This window comes from Scyliorhinus canicula, chromosome 5 (assembly GCF_902713615.1).
Source record: "Scyliorhinus canicula chromosome 5, sScyCan1.1, whole genome shotgun sequence".
NCBI classification, from domain to species: Eukaryota; Metazoa; Chordata; class Chondrichthyes; order Carcharhiniformes; family Scyliorhinidae; genus Scyliorhinus; species Scyliorhinus canicula.
In genome coordinates, this window is record NC_052150.1 from 32,751,546 (window position 1) to 32,768,183 (window position 16,638).

Consider the following 16,638-nt stretch of genomic DNA (forward strand, 5'->3'; position numbering starts at 1 on the left):
GGGAGTCCAAAGCCACACGTTATAAAACACATGGGTGGGATTCTCCGACCCCCCACTGGGTCGGAGAATCGCTGCGGGGGTGGCATGAATCCCATCCGCCGCTCCAACGGCGGCGGCCGAATTCTCCGGCGTCAGTTTTCGGGCGGGGGCGGGGATCGTGCCTCGCCGGTCGTGGGCGGTTGGCAGCGGCTGCCCCGGCAATTCTCCGGTCCCCAATGGGCCGTGCGGCTGCCCGTTTACGGCCAGCCCCACCAGCGTGAAATGGATATGGTACATCCTGGCTTGGAGTGCGGCTAGCAGAGTCCTCAGGGGGGGGGGCGGGGGTATCCCCGCGGTGGCCTCCCCCGCGATCGGGGCCCACCAATTAGCAGGCGGCCTGTGCCGTGGGGGCACTCTTTCCCTCCGCGCCGGCCTCTGTAAGGCTCCGCCATGACCGGCGCCAAGAAGAAACCCCCCCTGCGCATGCGCCAGAACGCGCCTGCGGTTCTGCGCATGCGCGAACTCGCGCCGGCCCGTGGAAGCCCTTTGGTGCCGGTTGGCGTGGCGCCAACCCCGTTGGTGCCGGCCGAGGAAGTGCGGAGGATTCTGAAACTTCTGGGCGGGCCTACTCCGGAGTGGTTTGCACCACTCTTGGTGACGGCGTTGGACCGTCCCGCCAATTGCGGGAGAATCCCGGCCAAAATAGCCACTACATCCAGTCAGATATTTAGAGCTGGATCTAAATCTTTACTCGGGATAGTGATCAAAATGAGGAACCTATTATCACATGGAGTCTGAAATAAAGACAGAAAATGCTGGATAAACCCAGCAGGTCCGGCAGCATCTTTGGAGAGAAAAACAGAGTTAACGTTTCGAGTCGAATATGACGCTTCTTCAGAATTGAGGAGCTTGTTTTCGTGCTGTAAGTTGTATATCGTTTTATGAAGAATTGTCAAACTATATATGGTATTATACTTCTACAATGTCTTCTCAAGTGTGATGTACAAGAATCTCTTTCCTAGTTCTCTACATAGGTTTCTATACACAGTGGAATAAAAATTGGATGGGCTCAATAAATCGTGATTGAAAATACTGACAATCTGCCTATTCTAATAAAAAACTCAATATGTTTGCAATTGGCACTGATTTACACTGGCAAGTTTAAGTAAACAACACATTGTGCAGTGAATACAGAGGCTACAATCATCTTGAGGCAAGGAAGGAGGCGGGCCAATCTCAGAATTTGATAGGTTCCTGTCAGGATTGATACCCGATGCCTTCAGGCCTCCATTGGAAGCAGGTTCTGGGCAAGTCGATCTTCCTGCCTCCACTTGAGTCCCTTCAGTGGTCAATTAACGATCACTTAGGACACTCTTCCCACCTCTGTTGCAATCTTCCGATATGCAGCCTCCACGCCTGGTATAACTGTGCGGCCATGTTAACTGGAGGAGGGGGTTGGGGGCAGGGGGGGTCATAATCTGTGCATGATCAAGGGCATGAGATGGGGCAAGAGGGTTGGTTGCTCGGAGCCACCCCCTTGACCTTATTGCTCGCTCCTCGACCCTGGGACTCTCGGGGGTGTTGTTCCGGTGGCAACCACGGACTCCCCCTGAGCACTGTCGAGTACAAGAACTGCCGGCCTCTGATTGGCTGGCAGCTCTTGGTGGGCAGGAAGTCATCTTCCAGGACGACTTCCTGCAGCACCCGACTTGGGCAGCACGTTAGCATAGTGGTTAGCACAATTGCTTCACAGCTCCAGGGTCCCAGGTTCGATTCCCGGCTTGGGTCACTGTCTGTGCGGAGTCTGCACGTTCTCCCCGTGTCTGCGTAGGTTTCCTCCGGGTGCTCCGGTTTCCTCCCACAGTCCAAAGATGTGCAGGTTAGGTGGATTGGCCATGCTAAATTGCCCTTCGTGTCCAAAATTGCCCTTAGTGTTGGGTGGGGTTACTGGGTTATGGGGATAAGGTGGAGGTGTGGGCTTTGGTGGGGTGCTCTTTCCAAGAGCAGATTCGATGGGCCAAATGGCCTCCTTCTGCACTGTAAATTCTATGATTCTATGACCCTCGGTCTGGAGGAACACCTGCCGCTGTCCACTGCTTGATTGGCAGAGATTTTCCTCTTCAGAATCAGCATGGGTGCCATGCTGCCTCTTCTGCCAACAGTTGACGATTCCGCCCATCGAGTGACACAGGTCAAAAAGATCCCCAAATTTCAGTATCTTTTGTTTAATGCCTTTGTAGATAAGGAGTCACACACAAAGGTTAAATTTGAAGCTAATACCAAGCTAGAGAAGATGGTAGATGCCAAAGCTGCACAATTTGAACACTGTCGCAGACAGTTGACAGATTAAAGATGATGCGGAGAAATGCAAAGTCCTTCACACGGGAATAAGAAGTCCAGGAAGGAACTACCGTTAAAGGAAAGGAAAATGTTGGTCATGGAAAATGAAAGCTATCTATGGAATCCTGATTGACAATAAATTGAAGAATTAATAGAATTGAATAATGCTCAACAGCAGTGAGTAAAGCAAATTAGATATAAGAACAGAAAATGCTGGAGATTCATAGCAGGTCAGGCAGCATCTGTGGAAAGGTAAAAAGAGTTAGTGTTTCAGGTCTGTGACCATTCATCAGAACTGCCAGACCTGCTGAGTGCTTCCAGAAATTCCCATATTTATTCCAGGTTTCCAGTGTTTTTGCAGTGTTTTGCTTTACTAAAGCAAAGTAGATCATAGAATCATAAAACCCTATAGTGCAGGAGGCCAATCGGCCCATCAAGTCTGCACTGACCCTCCGACAGTGCACCCCACCTAGGCCCAGCCCTCCCACCTAATAATTGCCCCTTACTAAGGGGCAATTTATCATGGCCAATCCACCTACCTGTGTAACGATATGCATAAAGCAAATTTGCACATAATGTTATGCATGACCTCCGAGGTGGCACTGTAAACCCACCACATGACCTTGTGGCAGGGGAGTTGGGAGTAGGTTGTTCTGGAGGATAGACGTATTTGGCAATAGTTAATTAGTGTTAATAGTTTGTTATTTTATTTATCCTAGTTATCTTATCAAATAGTTGTCCCACAATAAGTTATTTAAACTAGATGTTCTGTCGTTCATCATTCATTTCGGGCAGTGTACAGAACATGATAACCTGCACATCTTTGGACTGTGGGAGGAAACCGGTACCCCCAGAGGAAACCCACGCAGACACGTAGAGAATGTGTAAACTCCACACAGCCACTCAAGGCTGGAATCAAACCCGGATTCCTGGCGCTGTGAGACAGCAGTGCTAACCACTGTTCAAACATGCCGCCCTGTTTTTGGGGATTTGTTGAGAAATCAATACTGAGCCAAAATAATTAGGTAATTCCTTCCACATTATAAATCATTATATAACCACAGTTAGAATACTGTGCACAGTTCTGGTTGCCATAGCACCAAAAAGGTATGAAACTACTGAAAGGATACAGAAGAGAGAGACTGCAATGACTAAGAGCAGTGATGGGCAACAACCAAGGCGAGTGAGTGGGTTTCATGAGTGGGCGTCTTGCATCGTAGTGGGCCGCAAGATTGAAATAGGGTTTAGTTTACCAACCAAGGCACCATCTGGGAGGCTGTGGCCGCAATAGTAAGTGTCCGCTGGCTGCATAAGAGGACGGGGCTGCAGTGCCAAAAGGTGAATGACCTTCCTTGTGCAGCAAGGTAAGTCTGCCTCTTTATGTCTCCCGCTGCACCCCTAACACACCCATCACACCTCCACGGTGATCTCACACCCAGCCAGATTAAATACATTTAATACACGCCAAATATTTCACGAAGATTTCTAGAAAATGCTCAATCATTTATATATTAGTCCACTATTGACTATTGACCCTAGATTACCCTGTTTATTGGCAGGTCACGTTCAGCTCTCTGTCAGACAGCAGTCAGACTTTTTGCAGAGGATAAGAGGAGCATCGCTCTGTCCCCACTGCAAGTCAGCATTATTGTCCTGTGGGTCCGGCCATTTGCTGCAGAGTTCTGCCCATGAATTTGGCCACAATTCTTGATGATCTTCTGCAGGCACTGCAGGAATGAGCAGATTCAGACACCAGGGTGGGAGAGGTCTTTACACCCTAGTTCTAATTGTTATTAAACCGAGCGGCTAAAAGGGCATTCCTAGCCTTGCTAGGTAGCCTGGCTAACACCCAAGGTCCTTCCTCCTTCTCCTTTGCGGGTTGCCCCATACCATCCACCCCTCAACAGCCTCCTCAATCAAGGAGATGTGGCACTTCTCCGTCTCGTCCTGCTCCAATTGCTCGCCTTGCTGCTGTGCCAGTTTGTGCAGAGCACAGCATACAACAATGATGCGGGACACCCTCTGGGGGCCATATTGGAGGGCTTGCTGCAACTGGTCCAGGCACCGGAACCACATCTTGAGCAGTCCAATCACATGCTTGACCAGGGCTCATTGTAGCGATGCCCAGCGTGTATATGTGGCCTCCGCACTGGCGTCATCAACCACCTCCTGAGTGGGTATCTTTTGTCTTTGAGGAGCCAAGACTTCAGCCGCTGCTCTCTTCAAAAATGGATGTGGTTTGCGAGCGCCCCAGGATGTAACTATCATGGACGCTCCCCTGGAAACGGGCACACACCTACAGACTGCACATCGCGTGGACACAGATGATCTGGACATTGAGGGAGAGGTATCCCTTGCAGTTCACGAATGCTGCCCCATGTCGTAATGGGGAGTGCAGAGCCACGTGGGTGTAGTCGATGACACCCTGCACCTGCATTTCCCATTTCTCGTATTTCTTGCCCATTTCGCCATTCTCGTTGATGGCTAATGGGGGCTGAAAATAGCCCTTCATTATCTGTATTGCAAGGGGAGGGTAAAGGAGAGGAAACTCTTCTTAGGTTTTACAGATTGGGAGAGAGTGGGACCCCATCTGGAGCACCATATCTCATTTAAGGCACCTTGTCCCTCAGGAAGATATATTTCAGCGCACACTCAACTGAATAGTAGCAGGGATTAATGAGTTAAATTCTAATGACAGGGTGCATACACTTGGCATCTAGAAGATGGAGGGGTGGTCTCAGACAGGTGTTTAAAATGTGGATTAAGGCTGGAGGTGTGATGACAGCTTCCACTGGTACAGGAATCGAGAATGAGGGACCATATTCTTGAACTTTGAACAAGGTCATCAGCGAGCACTTTTCACACAAAGATCAGCAGAAGTACCGAACTCTCTCTCGCAAAAGATAATGGGCACTTGCACAATTGAAGCTTTCAAGCTTGAAATATAGTAGGTAGGTTTTTGAAGGTTATCAAGGGATATGGAGTAGAGGCAGGTAAATGGAATTGAAGTACAGATCAGCCATAATCTAAATAGGAGGCTGGAGACACTTGAGAGGCTCAGTAACCCACTCCTATTCCGCATGTTCTTACTCCTAGCTCTTAGCTGTTTTCCTGGGAAGAAATCTGACATGAATCTGTCTGTTTTTATTCATTTGAGGGATGTGGGCTTGAGAAATTAGTGGTGAGCTGCCTTGATGAACCGCTCCAACCCATGTGGTGTAGGAACACCCACAGTGCTGTTGGGGAGGGAGTTCCAGGATTTTGACCCAGCGGCAGTGAATCTGTGACGAACCATTCATTTTGCCTCTTCCAATCGCAGCTTTCCCTCCCAATAAATCACGTGGCAGATAAACATCAGCTTACAGTTGTCATGGGAGTATCCCTTTAAGAAATGTTTTTGTCTCATCACATGGCTTCAGTGATGCCATTATGTGGGTGGAGCTGGGCTGTGGCTCTGAGTTTTACTTTCATTTTGAGTTTGACCTGGTTTTGTTCTGCGCAGGTTGTAAAGACGTGGCTCTTTATATTCATTTTAAAAGCTGTTTCCAGACTGCTTGATAACTTGAAAAGAGATAACTGCTTTCCGGAAGGAATTCAAACCTGCTGTTTGAGAAGGGAAACAGAGTACCAATACCAAGCCAGAGTACCAATACCAAGCCAGAGTATCAATACCAAGCCAGAGTATCAATACCAAGCCAGAGTATCAATACCAAGCCAGAGTACCAATACCAAGCCAGAGTATCAATACCAAGCCAGAGTACCAATACCAAGCCAGAGTACCAATACAAAGCCAGAGTACCAATACCAAGTAAGAGTGCTGAATGCTGGGCCAGACCTTTGAAAAGGGTTTCTAGTTTATGGGATCTTGTTATTAAATTGGAACAGTTAAAGGGAGAAATTTATTAAGGATGATACATAGATTATTTAGCTGGGTGGGATATTTATTTTATAGTTGATAAAAATGCTTACTGTGGTGTTTATAAAAATGTTAACTAAACTCATAGAATAAAGCTTATTTTTGATTAAAAGTGCTTAAGACCTCTGTTGAAAGGCAGGCCCTTGTGCTCATCATAACCAAAATCACTAAACAGCTGTAGGTCAGGTGAACTCCATGCTATACTTTGGAGTTTTCTAAACCCTGGCCCATAACATAGCATAACAGTAAGTTCTTAGAATCTGTATATAAAATGCTAGGTTGACATTCATTGTCCTTCCCCAGTTGCTCTGCAGAAGGTGGTGGAGTGCCTTCTGCTTGAGCGGTCGGCATCCGTGCGGTGTTCGTGTTCCCACAGGAAGAAGCAGTCAGGGAGTTCCAGGATATGTCCAGGAATAATAAAGGAATGGAAACACAGGTCCAAGTTGGGATAGCGTGCAAATTCCTGGTCAGCACAGCGACAGAGCAGCAGTCCATGCTGACATCAGCTGATTCCGAATTCCCAGTAAGGCTCTATGCTGGAGAGAGCAGTCTTTGCTTGTATTATCAACTCTGGGTTATCAATCCAACAGCAACACCATCAGGCCATAAATGGCTCTGAATATTTGACAAAGAGATGTCGGTATAGTATCCATTTGTATTGAAATTGTATGAACGTTAAGTTCATAAAATTCACATCATGAGTCAAGACTAAGCGTAGTCTTCAAACACAGCAGGGTTAGGAGTGTAAGAATAATTGGACTAGCGTGTACTGATATAATTGAGACCTCACTGTATAATTGAGACTCCATGTTAATACGGAAATTGTCCATGTAAATTTGTCATGCTGTAACTGCAACAGTCCCCCCAGTAATGCAGTCCTACTACTGGTGAGAAGATAGGGCTGCCATGATAAGTGTCTTCAAAACTTTCCATTCTAAATGTAGATGTAGGAATTTATATGATAGAATTTATAATTATATCTTTTAAAGATATAAAAAATGATATAAAAATGGCAGAACGTACGTCTTCAGAAAGGAAACTGACTTATTTTGTGTACTCTTGGGCGGCATGATGGCACAGCGGTTAGCACACCTGCCTCACAGACCTGGGTTCAATTCCGGCCCCGGGTGACTGTGGGGAGTCTGCACCTTCTCCCCGTGTCTGCGTGGGTTTCCTCCGGGTGCACTGATTTCCTCCCACAGTCCAAAGATGTCCAGGTTAAGTGGATTGGCCATGCTAAGGTGCCCTTTCGTGCCCAAAGGTGGGGTGCTCTTTCAGAGGGTACGTGATGAGTCGATGACCGAAAGGCATCTTTCTGCACTGTAGGAATTAGTTCTATTCTTCACCCACAAATGGATTATTCTTACAATTGTTATTCTATAATTTCTGCTGCAAAGCTGTTAATTTACCAAAATATTGCAACAAGCACCAATATTTAAAAATCAATAGACACAGCACTGCAATTTATTGAGGGTTGCGGCAAGGGAGTTGTATATCCCAATGTTTTATTGCAATATTATTTTCATTGTTACCCACATCCTACACTAAGTTAGCAGATGTAATTATCATGACATTGTAAGAAATGTCAATTTGATTTACTGCACCATGTATCTACAACCATCCAAAAGGACTCTGCTACATTGCTCCGGAGGATGAATGCCTCCGCCTCGTGTGCGAGGTTGGAGCTGATACAGCTGAAGGTGGTGTATAGCATGCACCTTACATGGGCGAGGATGAGCCGGCTCTTTGAAGGGGTAGAAGATGTGTGTGAACGTTGCGGGTGGCGGGGGGGGGGGGTCATTTCATGGGCGTTATTCATTATGCACTTTCGAGAATTGGATCGCATCGAACATTGAGGGGGGGCTGGGAGGCTTGGGGGGGGGGGGGGGGGGGGGGGAGACTGTATTTGTTAATGGTGACTATGGGCGATTCCTGATACCTTTTTGGCATTTGTTTATGTTAACATGCGGGCTGCTGTTTGGGGGTTTGGTGGGAGGATTGGATCATTGTTATTGATATGGGGATTGACATTGCATTCGTTACTGATTATTGTTTATTGTTGGGTGTAAATTTGGGTGAAAATGTGAAAAAGGAGGAGAATCATTTTTAAAAAAAGGACTCTGTTACATTGGCCACCACTAAATGTTCACCCCCTCCACCATCGCACATCATGCATGCAGTGTGCGCAATCCCGCAGTATACATGCTCTGCAGCAAGTCGTCAAGGCAACTGAAACAGCACCCTCCCCCTCCAATCCGCGACGCTTGCTACATAGAAGGAAAAGGAAAGCAGAAGTGTGGAAATATCAGCACCTCCAAGTTTCCCTCCAAGGCACATACCATACGTACTTGGACACATTGACGGCGTTCCTTCGTTGCTATTGTGACAAAGTCCTGGACTCTCTTAACATTGTACGAATCCCTTCATCACAAAGTGCACTGGTTCAAGAAGGTGGCTCAACACCACTTTCTCAAAGGCAACTAGGGATGGCCAAAATGCCAGCCATGGTGGTAATACCCATATCCCCAGAAATCCCTAGGGTTAAAAAACTAAAGCACTGGAATGCAAGCAAGGCATCCTGCATTGAAAGATTCTTCCTGATGAGCAGGAGAGGCAGAGCTGTCTAACAGTTGAATACCCAATCACTACACTGTGACAATAAAAGCTACGGACTCTCACACAACTGTGAACACCTTGTCAAAATTGCACTCTATGGTCTAATGTGGAAGGACAAGTGCTATCCGATGGGTGGGTGGATCTGTCTGTCTTGGGACCAACTCTGTCACAACCACCTGTAGATTAGAGGTGAGTCCTGGCCGAGATGAACTATGCTTCTTGTGGACCAAGTGGTCACGTGATGATGCGGCAGCAAAAAGGGTCACATATCAGGAGCATGGAATTCTCCCCAGTGTGTGGACAGAGTATAAACACGGATTAGCTCCTGAGCTAGTGAATAAACTATTGTTGGTTACAAGTTCTTATTGTCAGTGATTGGGAACCCAGCATTTCTACAGTGCTGGAAAGTAGCTGATTTTCCAAGGTCCCATTGAATCATCAAGGTGATATTTGCCTTGGAATTGTGCTGTTGCAAAGATGCATCAATCTTCTATAAGTTTACCATGCTGTCTCAGAAAATCATATATGATATTAGTAATGCTGATATTTAATCAATCTTCCTTAATCTCTCTCCATTTTCATTTACAGTCATTTCAATAGCCCTAAATATGAATTACACCCAGGGAATAAAAACCAGTGTTGTATTTATGTGAAGATGGCTGGATGCCAATGGTGAATTGGACCAGGGTGTATATTTGGGGCAAAAATGTTGCCCATACTTTTTATACCATTGGAATTGGCAATTGCCTTGGTCAACTTGTCATGTTGTCACAAAATTCTCCCGCCACTTCACTGGCAAGAAGTGGCATTTACAGTGTGACAGGTTTACATAGGTATGTTTCATTATGAGGAACTGATCGTGCAAAAAGGTCAGAGGAATGGCACAATAGACAATTTTCCCTCCTTTGCTCAGTTATTTATTTTCTTTTAAATATATATACATTCTGTGGTGTTGAACATCAAGTTGTCTTGTCAGTTGAGTAAAAGGCAGACAACATTTTCTCTTGAGCAATGCTCTTACACTAAAAGTTTCACAATTGAATAGTTTCAGGCTGCTTAAGATAATCGGCTGGCTTTATTTTAAATCGCCTTTTGTGCAAGCAGCCCCTGGAGTCCTCCAGGAACATTGAAACTGGCTTCCACCACACAGCACCACTTCAAGGGTGCCCCTGGTCAACATATGGGTAGAACATGCTAGATTCAGCATCTTAGCCGTATTGGCCTGTGTTAGCTGACGCAGTTGGGATTAAACACACAGAAAATTGTGTGTGGGGATTGTCTTATTTGTATTCATATCCAGAGCAGTTGGTGTAGCGGTATACAATAAAATTTTCTGCAAGTACTCCAGTAGGTTCCATCATCACTCATTCTCTCAGACACACCACCCCAGATGGAGATGGTCCACTCCCTGTGCCCCATGGCCATGAGCATTCAGACTCTGGCCAAGGTGGCAGGGGGTCTCCAGGACTGGCAGTGCCAAGTGACGGGGGAGCCTCAGGGGTCAGCTTGCACCCCTATCCAGGGAGTAGCCCTCCCACACCCCTCTCCCCGAGGGAGGAGGAGTTGATGGGGCCTGCAGGGGAGGAGCCGGAACACCGCAGCACTTCGGATTACTGCACCCTCCTCCTGTCCCTATCGTATCACATGGGCAGCAGGCAGAAATGTGGCACCATGCCACCTGGGACACCCGATCAGCAGCCGGGCCCATTTCGGTCCGGTCGCCCCAGAAGACAGCCGCCAAAGGGAACCCATTCATAGGGCGGGAAATGCAGAAGCCACCTCCATTCCTGCAGTACCATCTGGGGATCCACCTGGGCATAGTGTTAGGACCCGGAAGGCCAAAAAAGTAGACAGCAGTTAAGTTGGCACGGGTGCAGGGTACAGTTTAGCGATAGGGGCTAGGGCACGAATCTGTAAATATGTTTTCAGATTAAACACCTGTGCATACTGTTACAACCTGCCTCGGTGCTCTGTCAGAAGGGGCGGGGTTGGGCTGTGCTGGCCGCAGAGGGGGTGCAGGGATTGGGGGGAATGGGCGGACATTGGGAGTGGTCTTGGCTCAGGGACCGTAGTTCAGCCAGCGCTGATCGCTCCGGTGTCCCTCCCCCCTACCGTCACAACCTCCGCCACCCAAGGGATCTAATGGGACTGTGCGAAGGAATGGCCAGCTTGCATGCAGGATTCACACAAGTAGATTGTGGAAAGTGCTGCTGCAGGCAGGAGTCAGACATTGTCAAACCATGTGGAGTGCCAGAGCTAATCATAGAGCGGGCTGTCATCATCCTCCATTCCATGGACCAGGCCCGCTGTCACTGCCGACCCAGACTCACACCCCGTAGTGCAGCAGGTGTGTATCACGGAGGGGTTTGCAGGCAGGAGAGTGGGTGTGGGGGTGCGATGCCATATCTGTGCCCCTGGCCAGTACCACCCCACCCTAGTCGGTGAACCGGGAGCGATCAGAGCATCCCATGCGCGTCGGCCCGGGTTCCATGTCCTGTCCATTCTTGCCCTCCCCTGCATCCTCCTCGTCGGATGAGGGCTGGCGTATATCCTCCTCCTCCAGCACATTGCCCTTCTGTTGCATGATATTGTGGAGGATGCAACAGGCCACCATGATGTGGGCGAACCTCCCAGCGCTATACTGAAGAGCTCCTCCTGAGTGGCCCAGGCACCTGAACCATATCTTCAGGGTGCTGAAGCACTCCTCAGCCATGCCCCTGGTCGCTGCATGGATGTCACTGTAGCGGGTGTCCATCTCAGTCTGTGGCCTCTGGATAGGTGTCATCAGTCACGATCACAGTGAATCACCCCTGTCGCCCAGGAGCCAGCCTCCCAGCTGGGGGTGCATCTTGAAGACGCCAGGAACCATTGAGTATGCCAGGATGAAGGCGTCGTGTACGCTGCCCGGGTATCGGGTGTAGACATGCATGAGATATTATCATAGAATTTACAGTGCAGAAGGAGGCCATTCGGCCCATCGAGTCTGCACCGGCTCCTGGAAAGATCACCCTACCCAAGGTCAACACTTCCACCCTATCCCCATAACCCAGTAACCCCACCCAACACTAAGGGCAATTTTGGACACTAAGGGCAATTTAGCATGGCCAATCCACCTAACCTGCACATCATTGGACTGGGGGAGGAAACCGGAGCACCCGGAGGAAACCCACGCACACACGGGGAGGATGTGCAGACTCCGCACAGACAGTGACCCAAGCCGGAATCGAACCTGGGACCCTGGAGCTGTGAAGCAATTGTGCTATCCACAATGCTACCGTGCTGCCCCTGATGCGCAGCTCATGGTCACACACCAGCTGCATGTTCGTCAAGTGATACCCATTTTGGTTTGTGAAGATCGACTTGTCATCTGCAGGTGCCCATAGGGCAACATGCATCCCGTCAATCACCCCCTGGAACCGGGGCATCTCGGCGATAGCAACGAACCCTGCTGTCCGGACAGCCTGGTGGGCTCGGTCCACATTGAAATGGATGCCGACTGGGCATATAGGGCCTCAGGGACAGCACGCATACACTTGTGCACAGAGCTCTGTGAGATTCCGGACAGGTCCCCACTTGGCGCTTGGAAGGACCCTCTGTGGAGTAAAAGTTCAGGACCACCACCTTGACGGCCACCGGGAGCGGGTATCCTCCCCCATTCCCCAGCGGTGTCAGGTGCGCCATGATCCGGCAGATAGGTCGCACTGTCCCCCTGCTCAGCCGCAGGGGCCTCGAATGACAGACGCTGCCGGTACACATGAGGCCTCATGCGGCACCTCCTTCGCACCTCCTCTTTCTCCTTGGCCTGTTGGGCGACCAGATCTCCATCCTGAGTGGCTGCCTCCTGTTCTTCTGGGGCAGGCTCTGCTGCTGCAGCTTCTTCCTTCTCGAGCAGCTTCAGCTCGTCCAGCCGCAGGGCATCCCCTAGGGCTGCAGCGACTAGGCGGAAGGCCATCATTGATTTTTTTATTTTTATAAATTTAGAGTGACCGATTCTTTATTTTAGCCAATTAAGGGGCAATTTAGCATGGCCAATTCACCTACCCTACCCTGCACATCTATAGGTTGTGGGGTGAGACGCATACAGACATGGAGAGAATGTGGAAAGCCCCAATTACTGGTTGAATTACAATATCCATTGTCTACAGGGGATGAAAGGGCGACATGTTAGTATGGTGTATACCCCTGTTCCCAACCAGCTACACGGTGGCCCGTGTTGGCACTTTGGACCCTGCCCCCACATGTCCCCCCACCTCCCCATATCCACACCCCGGCCCCGTCGGTGCTGCCAGGAGTACCGTCGGCTGGCAAGGCCCTTGTTAGTGGTATGTTCCACGGTCCCCATCTTGTGAGCCTCATAGGGGCTACTGTGGGCATTACCCTTGGGTGGGCCGCATGTTGCCCTGCTGGCGGGTGGCAGCCGGTTGGGGGGTGTGGTATGGCAGAGGGTGGGGTGTGGGGCAGGTGGCTGGGGCGCGGGAAGGGTGGAGTGGATGGTGGGGGCTGGGGTACGGAGGTGGTGGGGTGGGGGCACCCATACAGCCGGTGGCAGTCTGCAGAACCAGGGGCCATGGTGGGTGGTCAGTGGGGTGCACAGCAAGATGGCTGCCTTGCAGGCTGTGGCAATGGTGGTCTGTGCTTGAACACCACCCCAGTCCCGTGGGGGGACATCCCGGCCTCACGCCTGTCCCCCCCGTCACCCTCCTCCTATCGTTGCTGATCCTTTCGACACACTGCCCCACTCACTGGGCTGACAGGCTATATACGCTGCAACTGCACCACGAGTGATCCATCTGATTTATCAGCTCTTTACTTGAGCACAGTGTCTCCAAAGCTTTACTGGGCAGTCAGGGCACTGCATTTGCAACACTCTGACACTGTGACTTCGTCGTGGTCCGATCAAAACGTTGCGCGTTGCCTCATGCCATGTAACACGAGCTACGATTGTTCACCATGGCGCACCTATACTTTTTCTTGCTGCCAGGCTGTTTGACCATCGCTGAATGTGGGTGGAGAGGTTATGGTAAGGCTCAGTATCATGCTATCCACACCTGAAACCAGTTAATAACACTCACTGCCTAGGCCCACCCACGACAAATGACCACTTGGGTGTCTATGGAACTGTATCCCAGTAAAGAGGCTGCAGCTTCAGTAGCAAAGCCAGGACCTGGACAGTAGCACTCCCACCTCTCAGTAGGAAGGTGGTGGATTTAACTCCCATTCCAGCAACTCAAACATATAATCCAGGCTGACACTTCAGTGCAATATTGAGGGAGTGCTGCACTATCAGAGATGGCGCCTTTTATCATAGAATCATGGAATCTACAGTGCAGAAGGAGGCCATTTGGCCCATCGAGTCTGCACCGGCCTCTGGAAAGAGCTCCCCACCCAAGCCCACACGTCCACCTTATCTCCACACCTCCACTCGATCCCTGTAACCCCACCTAACCATTTTTGGACACTAAGGGCAATTTAGCATGACCAATCCACTTAATCTGCACAACATTGGACTGTGGGAGGAAACCGGAGCGCCCGGAGGAAATCCATGCAGACACGGGGAGAACGTGCAGACTCCGCACAGACAGTGACCCTAGCCGAGAATCGAACCTGGGACCCTGGAGCTGCAAAGCAACTGTGCTAACTACTGTGCCACCATGTTGCCCTTAGATGAGATATTAAACCCCACCTGCCCTCTCAAAAGATAAAAGATTTCATGATGTTATTTCTCCAAAATGTCTTGACCAGTATTTATTCCTCAATCAACAACACTAAAACAGATTGTGGTGTGATCATCAGATTGCTGTTTGTGGAATTCTGATGTGCAAATTTGGCAGCTGCAGTGTTGTTTACATGCTATTTAGGGGCCTCCAATCCTTTTGATATGAAAGAGAAAATGCATGAAGTAATACAGCAGAAAAGAATAGCCAAGAATTTAAAAGGCTCAAGGGACTGATTATTAATTTTTTGATTCGAAAATCATTAATTTTACTTAATTGGTGATATTTAGGAACAGAAGCAGGCAACAAGCACCACCAGCCTGTCTTGCCATTTAACTAGATCATGGCCAATCTGTACTTCCTTTTACCCACCTAGTTTCCATGATCTTAACGTCCTTGTTTAACAAAATGTTATTAAAATCCATTTTGAAATTGTCAATTGACCTAGTCTCAATAACTTCTGGAGAGAGATATCCAGGTTCCCACGAACGTATTTTTTCAGGAAATGTTTCTGGTTTCACCAATAAATGGTCTCGCTCAAATTTTAACATCATGTCCCCGTGTTCTGGGCTTCTGCACCGAAGGGAAAAAGTTTCTCTTTGTCTATTGTATCAACTCCTTTAAATGGCCACAAGTACTTCAATTAGGCCACGCCAGGGCAGCACGGTGGCACAGTGGTTAGCATTGCTGCCTACGGCGCTGAGGACCCGGGTTCGAATCCCGGCTCTGAGTCACTGTCCGTGAGGAGTTTGCACGCTCTCCCCGTGTCTGCGTGGGTTTCACCCCCACAGCCCAAAAGATGTGCAGGATAGGTGGATTGGCCATGCTAAATTGCCCCTTAATTGGAAAAAATAATTGGGTACTCTAAATTAAAAAAAAAAATTAGGTCACGCCTCAACAAGCTCTATTCAAAGGAATATAAGTCTGATCTGTGGAACCTGTCATCCTAATTTAGCCATTTTAGCCCCAGTACCAATCGGGTGAATCTGTTCTTCAGTTCCTCTTCAGTTTTTACGTGTTTGGTATTGTTCCCAAGTCGAGGCTTCCCTTGATCAGCTACACGCTATTCGGAAGTGTGTGACTGCCGAGGTTATTCACGTTGCCTGATTTTTCCTCCTTATGTTTATCCTCTAATAATAATAACCTTTTATTGCCACAAGTATGAAGTTACTGTGAAAAACCCTAATCGCCAGACTTCAGCACCTGTTCGGGGAAGCTGGTACGGGAATTGAACCCGCGCTACTGGCCTTGTTCTGTCTCACACACCAGCTGTCTAGCCCACTGAACTAAACCTACTCAGCACCTCTCTGAGGGAACATTTCTTCCCATCTAACCCTGCAACAGGCAGGGGTCCAATGATCGTTTTTTAAAAAATATTTTAATCTCTTTTTTCATATTTTCTCCCAAATTTACACCCACCAACAATAAACAATAATCAGTAACGAATGCAATGACAATCCCCATATCAATAGCAACGATCCCATCCTCCCACCAAACCCCCAAACAGCAGCCCGCATGTTATCAAATCAAATAACCCAAAAAGGAATCAGGAATTACCCATAGTCACCATTAATACATTCAGGCCCCGTCCCCCCAATGCTCCCAGCATCCCCCCCACCGCCAATGTTCGATGTAATCCAATTCTCGAAAGTGGATAGCATAATGAATAACGCCCATGAATTGTAGAACCCCTCCATCCTTCCCCTGAGTTCAAACTTGACCTTCCCAAGAGTCAGGAATTCCAGCAGCCCCCCACCCCGCCACGCCAGGGCACAGGGTTGAGAGGTTGATCTCCATCCCAACAGGATCCGCCTTTGGGCGATCAACGAGGCGAAGGCTACAACATCTGCCTCCATGCCCGTGCCCGGCTGATCCAACACCCTGAATATGGCCTCTCGAGGGCCTGGGTCCAGTTTACGTGCACCACTTTAGAGTTTACCCTAAAAATCTCCTTCCAGACACCGTACTGGACGCAACAAGAAGGAAATGGGAGGACGACCTGGGGATGGAGATAGGGTGGGGACTCTGGAGCGAAGCACTGCATAGGGTCAACTCCACCTCCACGTGCGCAAG

General features: G+C 48.9%; 1 protein-coding gene across 8 annotated transcripts in view; it reads right to left on the bottom strand.

The window, feature by feature from the left end:
* LOC119965900 (catenin delta-2-like) overlaps positions 1-16,638 on the bottom strand; it is a 1,408,928-nt gene that overhangs the window by 75,894 nt on the left and 1,316,396 nt on the right. The gene's annotated exons all lie outside the window — the stretch shown is intronic.